This window comes from Cylas formicarius, unplaced genomic scaffold (genome assembly GCF_029955315.1).
Source record: "Cylas formicarius isolate icCylForm1 unplaced genomic scaffold, icCylForm1.1 PGA_scaffold_7__23_contigs__length_41026272, whole genome shotgun sequence".
NCBI lineage: Eukaryota > Metazoa > Arthropoda > Insecta > Coleoptera > Brentidae > Cylas > Cylas formicarius.
In genome coordinates this window covers 28,885,295-28,902,971 of record NW_026844352.1, presented here as the reverse complement: position 1 = coordinate 28,902,971, position 17,677 = coordinate 28,885,295, and the positions used below count along the sequence as shown (strand labels likewise).

Genomic DNA, 17,677 nt, shown 5'->3' with positions numbered 1-17,677 from the left:
CGTTCAGTTACATTTATTTTAATATCGCATAGACGTCTTTCCATTTTAGACTAAAACCAGAAAGGATGTGAAATCTACATAGAATCCGACGGAATTGCTAAGAATTCCTTTAAATTTCTGTGGTTTTTAAAAAGGCATTCCGATCTCCTTGAAATATTTAAACCCATTATTTATTATACTAATAAGGAACTAAAAATATATTATCATAATAAATAAATAATTAAAAAATAGATAGAAAGGCAAAACCAATATTAGTTTAGGTACCTACAAAATAGTGTAGTCAAATCCATGTATTACTATATATTATGCAGGGTAGACCGTAATTCGTCAAAAAGCAATCCAAATCGATATTTTCCGAATATGATTATTACCAACGCATTTTTTTTGTTATTTCTCATTATTTCTTTATATCATATTATAAATAGTCATACCAAGTTTTTTTTTTTCGTTTTTAAATAACAGTAAAAGATCTTTCAATTAGAGTACTGAATGTCAACGCTAATGTCAATGCGAATGTGTTCATTTCTAATCCATAGCCTACTTATTCCTAACGAATTGTTTTTAAACGAGCGATTACCTAAAATAAAATATAACAATAACAACAAAAAATATCTCTAGAACGATGTATTTTATCGAAAGGAATATCGCATAATGTTCTTGCTTAATAATTATCACTTTATAATAATAAAGAAAATGTATTCGTCTTCACCAGAAATAATCGCAATTTGTATTTCTCTATGACTTCTTGAATTCGGGGATTTTTCGAGATGGTAATAGGTAATAGGTACAGGATGCTAGTTACACCCTATATTCTCGCTGTTTCATGCAATAACTCTTTTGTTGGTACGTTAGTTTCGGTTGGTTTGTATGAAATAACGAGATTATAGGCTGCAACCAACGTCCTGTATATATTATCTGAAAAAAGTCGTCTTCAGATTCTCCAAAAACCCCCGAATCCAATATTTTATATCGATATTTCAAAAAGTAAGTAGTCATAAAGAAATAAAAATTTCGAGAAAAAAAATTGTTATTTCTGGTGAAGAGGGCGTTATTTCATGCAATAACTCTTTTGTTAGTTTTGTAGTCCAAATTCCAGAATAATTAAATAAACAAAGTCGATTGAGGCGCTGACAGTTGTAATTACAGTTACTTTGATGGTGCTGCCTGGTTCGATTGTGGTTTTCGTGATAATTGTTTTCATTTATTTTTTTATGTAGTCGAATTAATAAACTTCTTCCAATTTATGTAGGAATCGGAAATGCCGGTTATCCTGTTGGTCTGTAAAGAATCTTCGATTATTTATTTTTATGAAACTTCGGTATTCCTCCTGCGTCAGTTTTTGTTGAGTCGAACTGACTTCTTGATGACTTCTTCGGAGCTTGACTGAAACTGGCTAGTATTTTATTTTGTACCTGCTTATATATTGTTTGTGGAGGGCAGAGCTAAATTAGAGTCCTAAACATCGTCTCGGATGACTATTTCCATATTGGTGAGTGATGTTAGGTTGCTTATAGATTTCTATAGACTCTCGGATGTTTCCTTGCTTCGGCCACCGCTGATGAGTTCGTTTGTCTTAGTTTTAAGGCTTTTTCATGTTCATTGAGCCTAGTTAATATTTTTTGTTACGTTTCTGCAATGTATTCTTTGCCGCATATGCATGGAGTGCTGTAAACTCCTGGCATCTCAAATGTAATTTTGTCATTACTGATCGAAGATGTTGAGAGATCTTTGCACAAGTGGTAAATCTGGTTTTGAATTTATATTTCTTTAGACCTTTTGATATGTGGTCAGTGATGTTCTGAATGTAAGGGAGGATGACAGTGGCAAGTGTCGGATTGCTTTCAGCTTCATTGTAATTGGAAGGTTGTGGTGAAGTGTATTTTGTGATGGAACGCTTACTATCTTTGGAAATTATTAGAGAGAAGAGTAGAGGTGACGTGTTTTACTTTTGAGTTCAGTAACTCAGGCGGAAATAGTTTTACGGCTCTGTAAACAAGAGAGTTGATAACCGACGATTTTTGGACCGGATGGTGATGTGACATTACGTTAAGGTATCGGCCTGTGTGCGTAGGTTTTCTGTAAACACAATGACCCAATGTTACCTCTGATTTTCTGTTGATAAGAATATCTAACAATGGGAGGTTGTTATTAGTTTCTAATTCAACGGTAAAATGTATTTTTGTGGTGCATAGAGTTTAAATGTCTAAGAAAATCTATGTCTTAAGGTATGCTTAAATAAATATATTTTGTGTTTGACATGCCCTGAAATTCGTTAGAATTCATAGGAATTTCAACAAATTTTAGAGGATGTTCACACAACAAAACATATTTACTTACGTTGAATAAACATCCCCAGACAAACCACATAAAAGCAATCGAAGAAAGAATGAAAACCTTGCCGTCATTTTACGATCTTTACAGACCTACTGCAAATTTCATTTTAATATTTTTAGTGATATAGAAAATTGGAACTGTAGTTCAGATCAGATCAAACCGATCTTTGAAAGCATGAATTAATTTGGGTATTTTAAATAAACCTAAAAAACATTACTAATAAGACCACAATCGAACCCGCGCCTTACGACATAGCAGGAAAGGCTCGGTTGACTTGTGGAAGTGGTTAATGAAGCTGACGTTTGAAAGTGACACCGGGGGTACTTCGATATTTTCTGGGTGACATGTGACTTGATCGTCTGAACTAATACATATCAAAATACTATGGCTAAAATCTACCGAAAACATTTGATCGCTCTCAAACCCGTGACCAAAATACCGCAAATGTATGAAGTGGCTCTCGGAGTTCCATTAGAATCCAACGGATTACCACGGAATTCCATGGAATTCTACTGGAATTCCTTCACACTGTACATCATAATTCCACTGCTAATGAATGTAAGGAATTTTCAAAATGAAAATATATTACCTTATTATTAGATATATCTAAAAGTGTTTCCAAAAAAACTAATCTGAAGTTAACTGAAACATTAATATATGACAATGGAACCGATTAATCTCATATTCACCGGTTAGAAGATTTTTGCCGAATCGAACGATCTTCAAAGCATGCAAGTAAATTTCACACAATTTTCACTTTTTTTTAAGCGATATTCACAAACTTTGTATGTATATTTGCATAAAATGACACCCTAAAAATACCACAGCCATGTTGAAAGCGACATGAGAAGGGATTTTTTTGACGTTCGTATCTACCTACGAGCATAGGCAAACGTCTACATTCAACTTATCTAATGGCTATATGGATGCAGTACTACAGTTAGTTTCGAGCAATACGTCGTGTACCTACTCATCATTACCATTCTTCAGATTTCGTTCCACCGTAACTTGGTGTGTTTTAATAGGCGAGATATAAAACATAGGGCAACACCGCAATTCTATATTATAAACTCCCGCTCCCTATACAGAACGGAAATTAAATTTTATAGCGACATTGAAGAACACCGTTTCGCTGCCGTCTCTTATTCTTTTACAAAAAGAGCCGCTACGAAACTTCCCGGCATTTCTGTTTGATACTCGATCGTGAAATCACTTTCATCCCCGTCAATGCCTTTTGCTTTCGCCTTGACTGTGTCGAGTTCATCAATTTTGGGAGATATTTTGACTTGAATGAAATAAATGTCTTAAAAGTCGGGAGTCGCAAATAACTGGTCAAAACTATTGCAAAAACCTGGCCAATTTATTTCGGTATCTTTGAAATAGAAAAACGGTTTATTACTAATATTGCGAAATCTTTTTAACCATATACAACGTCATCTCTTTTTTACTTGTTCAATCCGATATATAAAAATGAGGAGTGTCCTTTTTTTAAAAAAAAAATACGATTTATCAAAGTTGTTACTTGGCGACAAAAATAGATACAGGCATCCTGCATTTGGAATAGTCCGAGATTTCCGATAGATGGTGTAAATAACGAACGAGATTGAAATTCGCAAAAATATACCACACGCCTGAAATAGGTTTGAAACAACCTAGCGATAATGGAATAAGTCTTCATAGAGGGCAATCTTTCTTTCAATACATATTTTCTAATTTGGAAAATATGTACACTGAAAAAATAAATTTGTTATATTTCGTTCCTTAATGCGAGAAAGTAATACATTGTAAATTTGCAATTATATGGATCACCAAACAGGGTGAACAACTTAAAGGTTATATCGGAATGTTCAGATAGTAGTTTAAAATAAATTTCGTATGTATGTATGTCCGTTTTTAAAACCTACACACTTCGAAACATTTTTAAATTAGAGTCACACTTATTTGCATATAATAGATTGATGAGACGGGCAGATAATTTGGATAATAATTATTTTAAGCTTAATTTAAATTAAACTAACTTTCAAAGTATTCCGGTCATAATTTATATTGGGATTGCTGACGAAGGACCAACCTGTTTCCAGAGACGAGATTGACGACCAATTCGAGTAGATTGTAATCACTTTTTATTGTTAAGAAACACTTAGAAACGGAGAAAAGTCCAACAAATTAACTTAATTCCAATTCATTTTGTATTATATTTTGTATTGTAATATATAATAGAAAATGCAAATAATTGATATGGTCAACCCGTTGAAACGCATTAAAACAAATATATGATTCTTTTATAAAATAGGCTTCTTTACTACAAAAATTGTCCTTTTAGAAAAAAAGTTAGAATACCACACACACACACACACACACACACACACAAACACACACACACACACACACACACACACACACACACACACACACACACACCCACACGCACACGCACATGCACACGCACACGCGCACACACACACCCACACACACACCCACACCCACACCCACACGCACACGCACACGCACACGCACACGCACACACACACACACACACACACTGAGTGTTCGAAGTGTTTTCGGAGCGCGAGCATTGAAGATGCCAAGTGAGATTTTGGCGAAACGTCTGCAGGATTCCAGTCGGATGCAAGATTTGCAGGATTCCAGTCGGAGTTCAACGAGCGAACGGATGATATCCCGGAATATAGTGTCATCATATATATATATATATATATATATATATATATATATATATATATATATATATATATATATATATATATATATATATATATATATATATATATATATATATATTTTTTTTTTTTTTTTTCACGTATTGATTCACAGATGGAAAAATATGATGACACTATAATCCTGCAGACGTTTCGCCAAAATCTCACTTGGCATCTTCAATGCTCGCGCTCCGAAAACACTTCGAACAATGTAGATGGAGCAGCAATGGGATCATCTCTCTCACCTGTGATTGCCAACCTCTTCAGGCAAATCTGAAGCCAAAACTATGGACAAGATACGTAGATGACGTATTTGTTGTATGGCCTTTTGGCAAGGAGGAGCTTTTGAAATTCCTAGATCATCTGAATTCCATTCACCCAAGGATTCAGTTTACAATAGAAGTTGAAGAGTATAACAGTCTGCCCTTTTTAGATGTGCACATCACAAGGACCGAAGATGGACACTTGGAACACACTGTCTATAGAAAACCAACACTAATAGATATCTGAACGCAAAATCTCATCACCACCCATCACAGATACAGGCAGTGGCAAATACATTAATTGCTCCGTCCTTCAGGCTCACAAACGAGAGGAACAGAGATGAAGAACTGAAGAAAATTAGTACCTGTCTTCGATGAGGAACAGAGATAAAGAACTGAAGACAATTAGTACATGTCTTCGACAAAACGGATACCAAAGGCGCATCATCAGCAAGGCAATCAGTAAACAACAACAGCCGCAGCAGAGAGTGCAGGACGAGACCCAACAAAGATCGATCGCTGTCCTGCCATACATCAAGGGGGTACTGACAAAATAGGCCGAATATTACGGAAACACGACATATCAACGGCAAACAAACCTGATCATACCATCGGAGCAATACTAAGAAACCCAAAACAAAAAATTACTCTGGAAAACCAAGCAGTATACAGTGTAGCATGCGGATCGTGCAGCCTGACGTATGTGGGACAGACCAACAGAAGGATTTCAGCCAGGCTCGAGGAAGATCGTTTAGCCATAAGAAACAAACAAACAACATCTGCTTTGTTTCAGCACCAATATCAGACAGGCCATAAAATTGATTTCGGTACTTGCAAACAAATAGCTAATATTCAAGATTTTAGGACTAGGGTTATACGAGAGGCCATCGAGATAGAAAAGTCCAGACACCTGAATACGAGACGACGCTCTGCATTTATCCAATACGTGGAGAACGATAATCAAACAGCAGAGCGATACGCAGCAGCCAACGGGGACATCGCAACTACGATCGGGCGAAATTAACAACGCGACATTTCGGGGGGCGGAGCCACCTCCCCTCCCGCACAAGCAGCACTCCGGCGCAGGGTATAAATACCGCACACACCGTTGATAACCTCCCAGTGTTCGAAGTGTATATATACACTTCGAAGTGTTTTCGGAGCGCGAGCATTGAAGATGCCAAGTGAGATTTTGGCGAAACGTCTGCAGGATTCCAGTCGAAGTTCAACGAGCGAACGGATGATATCCCGGAATATAGTGTCATCACATTTTTCCATCCGTGAGAATATATATATATATATATATATATATATATATATATATATATATATATATATATATATCTTCCTTTATCACAAAAAATGTTTAACTTAAATTTTTAGGAATTGATGTGAAACATCTGCGAAAAAAAGCGAGTGAAATGTAAATATAAATATACCCCAGTCAAATATTTTGTAAAGGCAAATCAATTTACATTGGCTTATTTGAGTAAATAAACAATAGTCGTTATTTGTTCTAAGCAAATATGGGTTAATTTTTTTTCTGTGCACTTTTTAAAACGTTTCACAAATTCTTCTCAACACATTCCAACGTTTATTGAACAAACAATTTCGGTTAGTATTTAATAGTTTACGTAGCCGGGTGGTTTCTTTTTTTTACTCCTATTCTGTATTATTGACATAAATCTTTGAAAAGGTTTCCTTGGGGTTATTATTAATCTGTTTATTGACGTTTTCTTACTGTTGCCTTACCATTTAATTAACTAATATGCTTACCCACTAACACGTCCAGATGAATATTATTAATGTCACCTGCAACAAAAGTATCTTTAAGTTTAATGGAGTGTTTGCTAACACAGATTTTCGTAGCGTTACACCTTTCAAGACAGATGTCGATGTCTGTAATCAAAATCAAAATGCTTTAAGCCATATCAGGTTTAACAAACAACACCTCCACCTATCTTCATTTGGGGTAAGAGGAAGCCTTCTTTAGATTTCGCTTAAGGCATCGTAACTTGCCAAAGAAGCGCTTTAGGATACAAGGGGGAAAGATTGGTATTTTCCTAGCCGCAGATTGGCCCATTCGGAGGCCGCCCGGCGCCGTACAGGTGCGGATTGAACGCAAACTTCCTGATATCAGAAATGCGATTATACGGAAGAATGCAATAATTTCTTTTAGTATGGTCTGTTCATAGATATAAGAAAGTGACTAATTGCTTTTGAATGGGTTTATCCAATGATGGTCATTAACATACAATGCAACAAGATTATTACTTAAAGTTTCTGAATTTAAATTCAGGTAAAATTGTGCTCCGTAATAGAAAATAATTTTATACCTACCTGTATTTAATATTCTTTGGTTTGGTATACTACTTAATTTAAGTTTATTAGTAATCATTCTTATTTCGTATGTAATACAGCGTTTGTTGAATCGTGTGCGAATTATGCAAAATATGTGCGAGTCTAGTGTATCTCAGAAGATGCTCTCGCCCAAATGTAGAAAACACTATTCTGTTGAGACTAAGGAAATTATAAAAATGTTCATTTGACTCTCATTGAACGTGGTGCCAGAAGAAACGGCCACATTGACGAAAATTCCAACATCAACTGTACGGAAAATTGTGAATAATCCCAGCGAGGAAAAAAAAGAAGCGATGCTGACACTTTCTCGCATTGAAAGTAGATGAAAGTGATCAAGATATAATACGGGGTAAAATTTACCAGTTATACGAGGAACAAAGCGTGCCTACATTAGATATCTTAATTAGGAGGCTTGAAAAAGATGAAACCGGTGTTAAATGTGGCAGAACTACCTTATGGAAGTGTATTCAATACGTGGGTTTTAGATTTAAAAAAAATTACAAAAGGCAAGTTTTAATGGAATCTTTTAGAATTCGGAAATGGCGACTGGAATATCTAGAAAAAATTAGGATTTACAGAGAACAACAAAGGTCAATTTACTTGGATGAAACCTGGTTCGACACTTATGATACTCCGGAAAAGGGTTGGGTTGACTCAACTGATAAGTGTAAAACAAACGCGTCATAAAAAAGAGGTAAAAAGATAACCATTTTGCATGCTGGCTCTAAAGATGGTTGATTCCAAATGGACTTTCTCTGTCTGCGAAAAATATTAAAGATTCTTCTCTGGATTACCTTGAGACACCACCGCTGATTTATTTGAAAGTTGGTTTAAAAACAAACTCGTTCCAAACATTCCGCCTAATAGCATCATTGTAATGGACAATGCAAGTTATCACAGTAGTACTCTGAATTTAGTACCCCAACTTTCTTTTTATAACTTTCTAGATATGAGGAATAGGATCTTGCGTAAAATATCAACTTCTTCATCTGATTTGTCTAAAACTTGTCCAAAATTTGTCCATACCTACCGACTCTCATAATTTTCGAAGGCTGCAAAAATTATCTCCCTCAATTTTATAATTTTTTGCCACCAGAACTTAAACTTGTCTTCCTTTGCTGAATTCGTATATTTCTTGTAGAAAGAAATGTAGTATCTTCAGATAAACAACCACAAAACGCTTAAAGCATTCAACATTGATATTTTATTTATCTGACTTCAGTATCAACAATCAACTCTTGAATTAAATCGCGTTCAAAATGATTTGTAATCCAAATTCAAACGCATATATAGCAGCGTGCCAGAAAATTGCCCAAATGTACTGCCGAGTTCATCCCTGTAAGATGAATCCGACAGACACTCCGGTAGAAATAAGTGATAATATATTCTGTTAGAAGCCCGAGGGAGAAATAAAGAACGCTTTTCCTTGTGGTTCTTATCGAATTTGAAATGGGAATGGATTGCATACGTGCATTTAGTGGGATTCTATTGGTTACAGTTTAGTCAGGTGAAATATATTTATTACTTTGATCTTTCCCGATAATAAATTTTCTCATGACGAAAAGTTACGGATCTTCTTGAGGACTTGAAAATAATGGCATTATAAAGGACTTTCATCTTACGTCGGCGTATGAATGGAATGCTATCGCGTCGATCAAAAGTTTTACAAAAGTTTCACAGCGACAAGTGAAATACGTGTTCCCGTCATTCATTTTCCCCATTCAATAGTGGGATAATTAAAGAATAACAAAATGAAACAAAATCAATTATCAGATGTGTTATTTGGTAATCTAAAAATGAGAGATCTAATATGTAGCAGGTTAACTTGGCCCTATTATTATTATACTAAAACTAGGCAAATGTTCAGCCGTGCATCGAAGAAAAGATAAGTGAGCGATGTTTTGCTGATGCGGTCTTTGGATGATTCATTGTCCCGTTCATGCTCGAAATAAAATCAATACATTATCGGTGTTAACCAGCAAGATTGCTCTGCATTTAGTGATCCATCAATCGGATCTCGATTAGCAATGTCACGCGTAACACATTAGGGAATGACGGGACAGATTTTTCCATGTAAACTTTTTGCCGCAAAATCCGGAGTATTTTGACCCATGACTGACACTTTCTTGCTTATCTCTTATTATTAAGAATAAAATGTTTTTGTTCCTAAAATTAAATTTATAGCCATTTACAGACAAAAGTGCCCATTAAGATAAATCCAACAACATTGAATACCAGGTTATTAGAGTACCCAGTTATATGGGAGTTAGGGTCTGTTCATAGATATAAGAAAGTGACCAATTGATTTTGAACGGATTATACAAGGGTGGTAATTAACATACAATGCATACAAGATTATTATTATTAATTAATAACAATAATCTTATTGCATTGTATGTTAATGACCACCCTTGGATAAGCCGTTCAAAAGCATTTGGTCACTTTCTTGTATCTATGAACAGACCATACCTAACTATATTTCAATTTTTTTCGACTTGTTTAACGGCTTAAAATTTGTATAAAAAAATGTGAGTACATAAAATTTTAATTCGACTGTCAATAGCAAAAACATTACTCTAAACCATAAGACTTTAAAGGGACATAATTAAACAACACATTTTTATGTATTCCATGAGACACCCCGTATTCCTAATCAGAAATACATAAAGAAGCAATATTGAAAAACGACAATAAATATCTCCGTTCCGAGAAATTGAAATAGAGAGCATATGGGCCCAGATTTTTTGACCAATTTTCCATTTGGAATATTTTAATAAGAACCGTACACAAATATCCTTTCCGATCGGAACTTTATCAATGGCGACCGGAAACCCTAACTTTTTTAGGTGGGCCGACGAAAGCCAGATTTTACTTGGCTTTGTTGGGGATTCGAAAGGGACAAAAGAAGAAACGCTGACAAAATACACGAAACAGACAAGAAATTTTATTTGCCAATGCTAATGCCGGATGTCTTTCCATCGATGTAACAAAGTCGAATCATGTTTTTTTTATTTACGCCACTACACTTCCACTACAACCTGAGTTTTAACGATACTGTCGGAATTTAATAAAATCATATTATACCTAGAAAGTGCAGTCGAAGCTTCTCGTAGTTTCAAGCACGTTCCGAGTAATTTAAGGGGTTTACCCGAATCCTTGAGTAAACACATTAAAGAAATTACTTGACGTTGGCCTGGCTGGCAAAGAATGAATAAATCTAGACATAAATCTGCATCTTGGGGAAATATAAAAGGACCCGACGCATTTTTAAAACACTCCGTTAAGACCGAGGGACGATTTTAATAGCATATTTTACATACTTTATGGAGTAGAGGCCGGAGATAAATCATAGCGAGTCTTTTAAGATGTCTCTTAAACTGCTCTCGACTTTATCTCCCTTCTTAATTCTCCCTCTGCCGGTACAACCTCCGAAATATTGATTTTTTTTCGGGTGATATGTCATCTACATAAAGCGGAAATTGGAATCCGGATCGGTAATTCTAAAGAATTTCTGGAAATTTTCCAATAAAAATTGGGATGCCAACTAAATTTGGGTAAGTTAAATACTGCGGATGTAAGATGAAAGAATGTAAATCCATATGTTCTGAAACTCGAGAAATTTGAAGCCACTAAGCTAAACTATTGAAAGAATGCCCAATAGAGGATGAAAAAAGGTAATAAATACAGAAAATATGAATGGTTATCGAGAGCTGGGCATAACCAAACCAACTAGTTGTACCAATGAAGCTGTGGGATCCAGTCGGAGACACGGATCTAGATAAACCTATATAACTATGGAGGGAGTCCCAATAAGTAATTGGACTTATCTAAGAACTAATCTTCCAACCGTAATCCTCTAATTAAATATGTGCGTACTTACACATTTAGGAGTGTCAAGGTAAACCAAGCGGGAATCAGTCTCCCAAAGTCATGTGGATGTTTTTATTTACTTTACATGAGATTTAAGAGTTTTCCGTTATGATTTTGAGCCTTGTATTCAATCATTAACACTTGAACTAGTAAAAAGTATAGCTCTAAAATGATTTCTAGCTTATGGATCTATCTTAAATTTATCTTAGGGAGTTAGTTACTCCAGGCTACTGGTCCTGGTAATGCTAAATTAGAAGTGGTAAAAGAACAATTAAAATATGAAAGTGAAACCATCATGTAGCACCATTCTAAGCCATATGATTTTTATGTGACTAAACTCGCCCAATTTTTATATTATTTTTCCGGTGTCCTTGCCATCCGCCAGATATTGCAAGGTTCACAATACTTTTATAAAATATCAACGTCGTCATTTTGCAATTGTAATAAATAACTAACAAATAACTAAGAAAAGTGAATGTCAAGTACAAGCGGCAATTCGCCATACGAGTAGTCTAACGTGAGAAGTATAAAAATAAAATATTTTTTCCCCAATGGTAACACATAATTCTCCTCAAATTATCGTGAGTACAACTTGGAGAGTTCAACAATTTAAAGAAACGTGTAACAACGTGCTCACCGCTGCAATGTCATTTTCCCACACGTCCACCAAGGAGTATTTAAAAAAAAGAATTCATCAAGTGTATTAAACATGAATTTTTCCACTAGAGTAAAGTTAAATAACTTAAAGGAAAAACACTGCTGTGACCTTCGCTAAACAATATTTCATAATTGTGCTGAAGTACCACACACGTGCAACATGTATGCAAACCAGACAGATTGGTATCTGTCAACGTTGCACGTTAACCACGCTTTTTTCACTAGTCACGCCGGCATACAGGTCGGTCAATGGTGGAAGCTAGGGAAAGCTGTTTTCCTTTTGTTATAGTGTTGGTTCGTTGCCAACAAAGTATTAATACTCTAGGAATGTGGGCAATGGGCGGATGCACTCTGATTACGTGCTTAACGTTGTAAAAAGCAAGGAAGAAATAACAGCAATCGAGATAACCAGACTTATTTAAATTGCCAAAAATAAATAAGTTTTAGGGCTATTAGAAGTGTATCATCCATTAGGTGAATTTAAAAGGGGTAGAATAGTGAGACCGCCAGAGGCTGGGATGAAAATTGCAAACGGGATTATCCGAAATCCAACAAAACCAGAGCAATGCGACAAGACTGGTAGTAGATACGTTTCGGCAGATATCAATCGATCGATTTATCGAAGCATTAGAGCTGATGGGCTTCAGTCACACCGTTCTGGAATGCTATTGTCATTAACCAAAAACAGAGTAACAGCTAAGCCTGTCAAAACGTAAAAAATTCACTTACGGGGTAATTTGGAGCCCTTCGAATGAATTATAAAAAAACTGAATAAACATAAACATAAACTGGGTTGTTGGGCCGTTATTTGATCATCTAATGGCATCAAATAACTCACGTTGCATTTAGACTTTTCCAGAAAACATTTTTTTTTTGCGAATATGTCAGAAAACTCCACCTGATGGCAATGACAATCGCGTCACTCATCGCATACGGCTATCAGCCTAGTAAAAGCCCTTTTTAACGGCTCGAATTTTATTAAAATGAGTAAACCCTTTTGGGAAAATGTTCGAACACACCCACCATTTTCCTTGAAGAGATATAAAATATTTGAATTTTTCTCAGTTTATAAATGGTACTCGCTGTAACTATGGTTACCATTAGTTTTTGTAGAAACCGAGTTTTAAAATTAAAGATAAGAACTACTCTCCCTGGTGGTCAGTTCAGAAACTCGAAAATAATTTCCAGCATTTGGTCTTGGGCAATTTACTTAATTTGTTTTTCATCCCATAATAAACGGACCGCCCCGTACAACGTCTACGTCAGTTGGTACGATTATCCCTGGTAGTATATTATGCAACAATTGTGGTAAACGGCATTTGAGTGACGAGTTTATTTGGCACCAAAGCGAGTTCATAACAAAGGAGTGACTTAAAAAGTTTACCAAACGTGCTGCATGATATACTTTTTCTATGATAATTAATTTTTGATATGCAACACGGCATTGACATACTGACATGACTTAAAAAGTTTGCATACTAAACCTTTTCTAGGACCGTTAATTTTTTGATACGTTCCTGCAAAACGACACGAATACTTTCACATGAAGGTCAGAACTGACAAACGTCAAAATTCAAGCCGTAAATCTCCGAAAACTCCCGAGTGCTCCCAAACCCGTGCGATAATATCCCGGAACTGTCCGAAGTGGCTCGGATCCATGAGACAAGAAACTCACATGGTAAAGTATTTTACAAAACGGAGTACAAAAATATATTTACGTTTGTTATTGCAATTACTACGTCACATAGTGCATAATTTTAAAAAAATTCAAAATGCGATAAAACAATCAAATCTGGGCCTTAAAACTCCCCGACTCGTGCGCAAAAATTTTGCTGAAATTGGCGATCTCGCATCGATAATTAAAACGAACCCGGTCTCACATCAGGTGAGTTTCCGAATGAAAAACGGGTGGCCGGATTTGTCTATTATCGGGAATGAAATGGAGGGCGATGTCGCAACAAAAACATAGAAGACTAAAACAACAAATTCGGCTCCCGCATTTTCCATTTGTTCGTATAATTGGCTCTCGAAGTCCATAAACAAAGTCCATCACTTAATCGGCGAGTATAATTCAGTTAATTGGCACGATCGGCTAATTCGCTGGAGAGATTAAATGTTAGTGATCTTTTAAAATGGCTCGAATAGGGTTATTGTCCGGATTTTGATTGGAAAATCCATAATTATTGATAACGGCCGGGACATTGAGCTTAATAGCCATTGTGGGTGAATTTCACTTCAATGACGCGACGCTTAATTGAATAATATGACGACGTGTTATTTCGAAATATTCGATGGGTAACGCTAGTGTAAATGACAACTAAAGCCGCAGCTTTTGTAGCTGATTACTAGCAGCGAAATAATATTCATACTCGCTGCCATGTTACGATATGCGAGTGCCAAATGGAGTGGGAATTGGGAAAGTAGTACCAGTAGTAACAGGTTCAACGGAAGAATCAGTAATGAACCAGTTAAAATTGAACTTACACTGGCTAATAAGAAAACAGATCCTTGTTCTAAGCTATTGGAATCGTTATTGGACTTCAGTTAGAGGTAGCCAGATACCAGTCAACTTAAATTGATACATTTTATGTTGCGCCTTGTGACAATAAAATTTAATATTTTGCTGTCCATATACTACCTGTTCCAATGTTATTTTCATTAGCTCATGCAATTTATTGTGTAACAGAGGGCGTGGGAGCCTCGTACTTCAAAACGGAAAGAAGCTATATTCGCCGGCTTGAAGGGCTGAGAGCTGCGTGGGTTAAAAAAAAGCTCCCTTTACGTTAATAATATTATTGTTTTCGCTCTCTCTCTTCAGTCCTGCGACCGAGCCGATTGCTTGTCAGGATTTTTGGCAGCAATCGGACGTTAATAAATGGAAATACGTATAAACAGTAGTTTTTCATATTTACGAAAAGATTTAAAAAATAGACGATTGTCACCATCGTCTTATGACCTAAAGTTAAATCAACCTATTTGGGCCTGTATTTCAGCTAAGGCGTAGTACAGTCCTTTTGCTGCATAATAATGGTTCTGCATTCGAAGGCTGATACAGGAGTTTGATGCCGAGGCGGATGCGAGCAGATCAATTAGCAAAATTCGTGCTTACATTCTTGCCTTAACCGTGAATTTGTAATTGGCATCGAACGGTTTGTGGTTAAAAACAATTAACGGTAGAGTTCGCATGGGTGGTACTCGGATTAACTAATTTCACTATAATAACATCGAGCAACCGGAAATTTATACAGAGATTAGGGTGGCCTTAATTGGGTCCAAATTCCCAAAACTTTCGATGCATAGTTTGTGTTTCTCTTTGGTACTGGTACTGTTTGTTGAAAAGATTGTATCGCCATATCGCGTCAACTAAATTGCTCTTAAATTACCTGATGAAAAGTATGATAGCTGTTTATTTGGTAATTATTAGCAAAATCAACTAAACTAGTCTAACCTTGTGCCAACCGTTTTAAAACTTTCTGATTTAGTTGAGTAGCTATGTAAGTGGAAGTCAAAAAACTCATCCGTAATCAACGATATTGGTGCGCAGATAAAGAAGCTAGAAGAACCTCAACATCAAGAATATCTGATGTAAGAGTCTGTATATTTTGACTTTTATCTTTATTCTTTATAAAAATAGAAGGTGCTTGTGCTTGTAGTTAAGGTATACCGTGGCGCAACCAGTAGACAATAAACAATAGATTTATTGCTTCTAAGGAAATATATTGCTTAAATAATAAAACAAACGTTGAGAAAAGTAATATATGTGAAGCACCAGATTTGATTTTTTTTAATGACAAATAATAACAACAATAATAGAAAGTACACGAAAGTGTTCATTAAAAACCAAGCTATGAAATTACTTTTGGGAATGTGTTTCAAGTAATACACAAGTGTGGTAAATTGAGTCACGAGGGACTTAAAAACTTTACCAAACGTGTCGTATCTACGACCGTTAGTTTATGGGTAAATTTTTGTAAAACAAAACGCATACATTCCTTGCTATGGATCCGTAGGAAACGAAACTAACGTGGTAAAATGACACTTTGCGCAAGCTAGATCGGTGTATAATTGGGTATTTTAAAGAAGGAAGTAGGAAATAGCATATTATGCAACACGTGTGATAAGCGGCATTTGACTCACGAGTTTATTTGGTACGAGCGGAGTGCAGCGGGTGAGATAAATAGTTTACCAAACGTGTTGCATACTATACTTTTTCTGCAACCGTCATGAAAAAATCACAATTCAACAAATTAAAAATAATAACAATCGAATTACCAAATTTCGTACCATTCAAACAACATATTTACGAGTTGCCATTAAACCCGCTCATTTATCGTTCCGATCGGCTCTGCTATTGCTGTCTCTTTTTAACTGTATACGTTAAACAGAGAGAGATGTATTATTGGAGATGTCATATAAACAACGGAATAAATTCAATTTTAAAACGCTATGTTGTTTATTTAACTTTTACAGTTGATCAATAAGTGGTTTATTCAAATAAAAAGACTGGAATTGAAAGAAAAATCATCCAAGGATGGAGCTTTTAAGAGGATTAATTTTTAAGAGCGCATAAGCAAGAAAAGCAGGTCCTAACCTTCAATTTTGTTTTGTTTGTATTGATGAGACATGGATATTTGAAAATGGTACAATTGGTCTTGGCAACATATTAGTATAAAAACCGTAAACACCATGCGAACGGTGTATAAAATTTCTGTGGGAAACTTAAATTATAAATGTCACTTTAGTTACCGACTAGTCCACTAGATTTTACTTGTAGCTTATAGCACGTAGTGTTTAAATTGTCTGATATATTGCATAACATCTTTATGTGTATTAGTTTTTGTCAAAATTCAAACCGTGCGGTAAAATCTCCGAAAACATCCGATTGCTCCCAAACCCGTGCGGTAAAATCCCGAAAATATCCGAAGTGGCTCGGATACGAGGAAAACGAAATTGACGTGGTAAAGTGACGCTTCCCGCACGCTAGATCGGTGTGTAATTAGACATTTTACAGTGGGGAGTGGAAAAAAATATTAAAATTATAGATTGCTTCGTTTTCAGGGACGAAACCTTGGCGATGTGAAAAAGAAAAAGAAGAAAATATGAAAAACGCTAAAATGACTGATTGGTATTCTGGACCACACTTACCACACTTCATCAAAGTTTAAGGTGCTTGGTATTAGCAGTTCGTAGCTGACTTGATGTATTTGCACGATATGGAAGTATTGAAAAAAAATTTGTTTTGTTGGTCGCAGTTTGAAAAACAACTGTAAAAGAAGGGAAAACCCGGCAGAAGCCACAAATAGAAGATCTCGCTCAGTACAGATTTTTGTAAAGTTAAGCAGCAAATTATTCTTGTTACTTTTTAAATGATCCCCTGTAAGCGTTGTGAATTGCCTTATGGAAAAGATCCTCTACAATCTTACTTAACCATTTAAGAGTCCTTTTGAAAACAGTATAGAATAATCTCGATTTAAA

The 17,677-nt window shown here is 35.7% G+C and overlaps 1 protein-coding gene across 3 annotated transcripts in view; it reads right to left on the bottom strand.

Annotated features, from left to right (window-relative positions):
• The window catches only part of LOC132704574 (leucine-rich repeat-containing protein 24-like), a 244,422-nt gene that overhangs the window by 173,026 nt on the left and 53,719 nt on the right, over positions 1-17,677 (bottom strand). For 2 of the 3 annotated variants that reach the window (XM_060674655.1, XM_060674657.1), the window contains exon 2: positions 7,091-7,126. The exons of the other annotated variant lie outside the window; for it this stretch is intronic. The gene's annotated coding sequence lies outside the window, so the exon portion shown is untranslated. The remainder of the gene's footprint in view (positions 1-7,090; positions 7,127-17,677) is intronic. 3 annotated transcript variants of the gene reach the window in all.